This window comes from Panthera pardus, unplaced genomic scaffold, assembly GCF_024362965.1.
Source record: "Panthera pardus isolate Hobbes unplaced genomic scaffold, ASM2436296v1 HiC_scaffold_8, whole genome shotgun sequence".
NCBI classification, from domain to species: domain Eukaryota; kingdom Metazoa; phylum Chordata; class Mammalia; order Carnivora; family Felidae; genus Panthera; species Panthera pardus.
The window spans coordinates 5,996,206-6,002,205 of record NW_026527013.1 but is presented as its reverse complement, the minus strand read 5'-3'; the positions used below and the strand labels follow the sequence as shown (position 1 = coordinate 6,002,205).

At 60.2% G+C, this 6,000-nt stretch overlaps 1 protein-coding gene across 6 annotated transcripts in view; it reads left to right on the top strand.

The window, feature by feature from the left end:
• Positions 1-368: 368 nt before the first annotated feature.
• The window catches only part of EVI5L (ecotropic viral integration site 5 like), a 29,823-nt gene continuing 24,191 nt past the window's right edge, over positions 369-6,000 (top strand). For 2 of the 6 annotated variants that reach the window (XM_053898049.1, XM_053898045.1), the window contains exon 1: positions 369-545. The gene's annotated coding sequence lies outside the window, so the exon portion shown is untranslated. Of the gene's footprint in view, positions 546-3,717; positions 3,827-4,821; positions 4,877-6,000 lie in introns of those variants that run through there. The other 4 variants (XM_053898050.1, XM_053898048.1, XM_053898046.1 and 1 more) reach the window with 3 other exon arrangements.

Here is a 6,000-nt window from a genome sequence, read left to right as displayed (position 1 = left end):
AGACGTCTCGTTATTGGGCAGAAAGCCCGGCTCTGGGCGGGGCTTAGAGCCAAACGCTTGGCTGCCTCTGTCTGGGGTTCTTCAAGGCTGCAGCCTTTCCTCGGAGACACACCCCTCCCTCCTTGTTATTGGTGCCGCCAGGTGTTGCTCAACAGGATTCCACATGTCGATAGGAAAAACTGCCCGTCCTTCACAGCTTTCCTAATTTCAATTTGCTTCTCTCCTTAGAGGCGGCAACCTTCTGGCCGTAGCCAGGGCCCTCCTCACGGAATGGCCACGGATTGGCCCAGCGTCCCGTCACTCCTGGACCGTGGGCGGAGCCAGGGTGCCTGGGGGCGGCGAATTGGCTGACGGGGCCTCGGGGGCGGGGCAGCCGCTCCTGTCAGCGGGTGAAATGGCAGCGGCAGAACCGGCGGCGGCCGCGGTCCCGGGGGGCGGCTGAGGGGGCCGGGCCGGGGCTGCGGGGCGAGCGGCGCGGCGGGGATCCAGCGGCGCGGCCCGGGACGGTGAGGCTCGGCACGGCGATGGCGGCGCGCTCGGCGCAGGTAGGCAGGCGGCGCGGGCCGGGCCTCCCGGGCGCCTTCTCAGGCCGCCGGCTCCGCGCTGCGGCCCGCGGGGGGCCCGGCAAGACCGGGGCTCGGGCCGTCTCGCCGCGGAACCCGCGCCGGGGGCCCTCGGCACTCCCGGCACGGACCCCGGCCGTCGGCCTTGGGCCCCGGCCCCCGCCCACCCTCGTTCCCGGTGCCTCCGGACCCCTCGGGGCCCCTCCCCGGGCCCTTCCGGGCGCCCCCTCCCCCATCCCGCCCCCTCCCCAAGAGCCTGCCCCCCTCTGCCGCGAGCTCCCGCCCACCCCTTCCACAGACGCGCAGGACTCCTCCCGGACCCTTCGGGGCTCCCCCAGCCCCCACCCCGCAGACCCGCCCCCCACAGGCGCCCCCCCCCCTTCCCTGCAGGCCCAGGACCCCCGCCCTCCCTCTGTCCGGATCCCTCAGGACCCCTCCCATCTGCAGACCCCTTGCCACCCCTCCCTCCCCTCACTTGGCATCCTATCTCAGGGCCCAGGCCTGCCCCCAGCCCCAAGGGTGTTAGCCTCAGAGCCCTACCCCTCCCTTCCGACCCCACAGGACCCCTCCCCTAGCCTCTGTGAATCAGGATTCGTACCCACAGGCCTGACCTCGGCCTGCTGGCCCATCTCCCACCCCCAGCAACCCCATGCCCAAGGGCACCCGGAAAAATCACTCCTCGGGCTCCTCCCAGCGCGTTCCAGCAGCTGCACACACACCCCTGAGCCTGCTTCCTGAGCATCCACCCTCCCCTCATGCTCAGGACCTCCCAACAGATAGATATTCTGAACCCTCCTCCCCTCCCAGAGACACATCTTTCTGAGAGCCCCACACGCGCCCGTGCGCGTGCACACACGCACATCTGGGAGCCAACAGTTCTCTCGCGCAGAGAGATGACCACGAACCCTCCACAACGCGTCGGGACAGACATCCTGCCCCCGAACACACAGGCATCCAGGAGCCCCCTGGTACGCGGGCGTGCGCGCTCTCGCGCACACACACACACACACACACACACACACACACACACACACAGAGCTAGACACTCGGATCCCCTACGCACACGGAAAAACTTAGGACCTCCAACACAGACGCAGACAATTGGTACCTCCCCCCACACACTCGCACACGCAGGACTCCTTAGCACTTTCACACGCCTCCGTAGATGCCACCTGCCCGGGTCCTCCCGTAGTGCCCGAAGCTCCCAGCGCAGGCAGACTTGGAGACAGGAGCTGTTTGCCCTGCCCCAGGCGGCCAGCCTGCCCGGCGTCCCCGTTGGGGCCCTGAAGGGTGGCAGGGTGACCCAGAATCTCCCAGCACCCCTGTGGACACCTGCCCCGGGCCTCTCTCCCCGTACCCGTCTCTCCCTGCTTTGCCCTTCTTCAGAGGGAAGGACACTCACTCTCCCTCCTACACTGAAGTCTCCCAAAGGGAAGCCCCCCCTCCCCACTGCCTGCCCCCCTGATTTATGCCACCCCCCTGGTGGGGAGGGGGAGTTCAGGCTGCTCCTGAAGTCTGACCAGACCGGCAGGACCAGCTTCCGGACCCCATCATGCACGCGCCAGGGGCAGCCCCTCATAGCCCGCGTGAGTTCCTTCACCCACCACCCGCGTGTCATGCCAAAATGAAACGGCTCCCTTCTCCCCTGGCATTTGGGACCCGGTGGGGCCGGGCTGGGGCCTGCCAGAAGCACACAGCTCTTTGTTAAGGAATATTTTCAGAAGGGAAGAATGTGCTGAAGAGGCTCGGGTGGAACACAAGTGAGTAGTCAGCTTGGTTTGTCCCCGGGCCGGGCTTTGGTCAAGCTAGAGGCCCCAGCATCCACGGGTCTTCCCGGGTCATGTTGGTTCCCTCCGCCCGTCCTGCCACCCTACAGCTGTCACCCTCAGGTCCAACCTGTGGGCGCCCCTGGGCTTTTGTGGTCACCCCTGTGGGCGGTTTGGAAGGAGCTGCAGGTGGCTTGGCCCTGGCACAGAGATGAGGAAAGGAGATCACAGAGCGGGCACGATGGTGTGGCCAGGACTGCGGGGGTGAGGAGGAGTCTGGGTCCCGCCCGCGCCGAATCCAGATCAGTCCAGCCCCCGCACTGCCTGTCTGGGCTCCTTTGACCGACATTAGCCTGGAAAGCCCCAGAGAAACAAGCCCAGGCTTCTTTGTGGATATTCACCAGTGGACTCTGGACGGCCCTGAGAAGGAGCCCATATTGGCTCGGGGCGTCAACTTCTCCATCTGGAAAATGGGGGGAAAGATCCTTAGATCCTCGCTTTGTACTGCAGGGGAGCCAATGAGGTTAGGATGTAGTCCTGAATGTCCCCCTGGGCGCCATGTGGAAGGGGCCGGTGGGGTCCAGCAGGGCAGTCATCCATCCATGGGCGCTGGCAGGATCACTGGCCACCCTCGTCCCCTGGTTGTAATTCGTTGGCACCTCTCTGGATGATGGCCATCTCTCTGTGGCCCAGCTGCATCTCAGGAAGCCGGCTCAGGTGGGGGTTGAGAGATGGTCTGTTGTGGGATTTGTGGCCACACAGAAGCCTCCCGTGGGGATGGAGGGTAGGATGGGGACTGCTTGCTGGCAATGCCTCTGGCCCGCGTACACCTCTGATGCATAGACCTGGGTAGGGAGAGGTTTGCTCTGCCCACTTGCTGAAGGGAGAGGTGGTGAAGACTCCTGAAGGTCACGAGGTACACAGGAAACAGTCTCCACCTCCCCAGGGTGGGACCTTGTGCAGATCCAGTGGGCTCAGAAGGCTCCTCAGAAGAGGCTGGGTACGAACTCCTTGGGAAAACACGAGAAAGCTGCTTGTGAACAGCATCGGTGCACTCTTACCCTCGCTTGGGATACAGGCCTGTGTCTTTGTGTCTATGTGCTTTGGCAGGTGCAGGGGGGCAAGGAGGAACGTGATCTCAATTTCCTCTTGCAAAATAGAGGCGCTGATTGTTCTAGGTGAAGCCCTACCAAGTATTAGGCACCGAGTCAGCTGCTGGGGTATGAAAGAATGTCACATGTGGTCCCTGCCCCGCAGCTAAAGACCCTCCTGGCATCGGGAGGCAAGAGCTGAAACCAGCGGTGTGCCCTGCGATCAGGCCCGTGCCACATGCTAGGCCCTGTGCCAAGCTCCATTTACATATTATCTCATTTAATCTTCCGAACAACCTGGAGGAACCTAGATTCCAGTGTGTGCCCTTCCCACCACATCCTGCTGCTTGCCCTGTGGAAGCATGAGATGGAATTATGCACAGCGTGCGGCAGGAGCACAGAAAGGGTCCAACGCATCCCTGGGGCGTCAGGGAGGGTGGAGCAAGGATGACGTAGAGGCCCAGAGAAGAGCTCACCGGGCAGGCATGGCAGGGAAGGGCGTGCCAGGCAGGCAGAGTGCTTGGACAGAGGCCCACCAAGCAGGAGCCAGCGTGGTGCATTCAGGAAATCGTGCCTTGTTTGGTGGGCCTCATCCTGCAGGTCCTGTGTCCCAGATGCTATCCATGGGGCGTACCCTGTGTGCTGCTCCCTGGGAAAAGGGACCCGTAGCTGGAAGAACTTGGACAGGCAGCAAGCCCCACCTTGCCCAGGGGAGTCTGTAGCACATGGGCTCCGGTAGCCAAACAGGGGCAGTGAAAGGAGTGAGCACGAACTCACCAGACCCAGGGAAGCGATGTATCCCTTCCAGGGAGATTTCGAAGGCCCCATCCGCACAGCACAGCTCGCCTGCACTTTTCCTGCATGGCTCAGCGTGCTGTGATGTGTGGTGAGATGGTTTCATTGAGGTCTGCCTCCCACAGGAGACCACTAGTCCCACGAGGGCAGGGTGCCTCTCTGTTCATGGCTGAGTCTCAGGCGACTGGATGCTCGGTAAATACTTGCATCGTTTCAGGATCTGACAGTCTTCCCTACTCAACCCACTTACGAAAGAGCACCTAAATCTCTTCCCCAGAAAGAAGTCGACCCGTTGGCCTTGGAAAGCCCCCAAAGGCAGGGAGCACCCACCTCGCCCCTGCCCCCTGGCCCAGCGAGCCTGTGCAGCTGACACGGGCACCAGAAAAGCTATCATCCTGGCTTTGAAGAGCCAAGTGCCTTGCAAGATGTCACTTGTCTTATTCATGGGTCCCTGGAAGGCTCATAAGGGCTTTAAATGTTCCCCTTTGTCATTCTCAGGGACCTAGAGGAACGAGGGGTTTGCAGGAATGAAGCTGTTTCGGTGGCAGTAGGAAAGTTGGAGATGATACAGGGTAGTAAACATTTTATTTTATTTTTTTTTTTTAGGTCAGAAGGGATTCCACAGGTCATACTGGTCCACCTCTCAGATTTTAATCTGAAGGTATTTGCTGCTGCTATTATTACCAATAATGATAATGATAGTTTTACTGCGTTTAACTTTTAAAGAGGGCCACCACACTGGGGGTGGGCCTGCTGAGGAGGGGAGGTTTGGTTATTCATCCCACAAATATTGGATGCCTGATGCTGTGATGGAACTCTGGGGATCCAGGGGTGGGCTAGACAGCCCCGGCCCTCATGGAACTTTCCATCCCACAGGGAACAAATACTATGGGCCGGCTCCTGTCCTAAGCACTTGACAGGTTTAGCTCAGGTATTCCTCCCAACAAAACCTGGGAGGCAGGTACTGTTTAACAGTTAACCCTGTTTTCAGATGACAAGACTGAGGCAAAGTGTATCTCAAAGATAGAAAGGGATGTAGGAGGGATTTGAACGCAGGCTACTGGCTTTGAAGTTCTCCCAGGAGGCCAAGAGATCTGGGAACAGTTATACACACACCCACAGAGCCATGGAAGAAGAGACACGGATATGGAAACATCTAGAGCAGCATGGAGTTGCAGCGAGAACTGGGGGAAAGAGGAGGATAGACAGTAAGCCCTGAATTCCAACTGCTGTTCTTGTTATCCAAGGTTACAGATCAGTTGCCCGCCCCTCGCCAAGGGAAAGGGCCCAGACACCAGGCCATTTCCCCAGGAGCTGGAGCCAGCCAGGACCATGCGGTCTGCGGGCCCACAGTGACCGTCCTGGCAGGCTGGGCATCTAGGGTCACATGGCATCTCCTGAGGCATCAGATTCAGAAATTTTTCTGTGTCCCCCATAACCATTCCAAGAAGAGGATCACAAGCCGGCGGGGGGAGGGGAAGTGGGGAGCCAAACTGGAAGGAAACTTGGGGTCTTTATTCTTGCCTCTGAAAATGCCAGGCTCTGAGAGAGGGCACATACACACTCACCCCCTCTCCCCATTGAAAGCCAACGACTGCACTTTCCTCAGTGCCCAGTAAATTGGGCATTCGAGTTTTATGTGTATTATTCCTAAAGTGAAAGGAAGCAGGAAGAAGGCAGAGGTTCTGGAGTCAGAAATCCAAGCACAAGTCCTGCCTCCCCCGCGGCCTCGTCGGGGGCCCTGGCACCTGTCCTACTTGCTACGGCACCTGGCACGTGTTACAA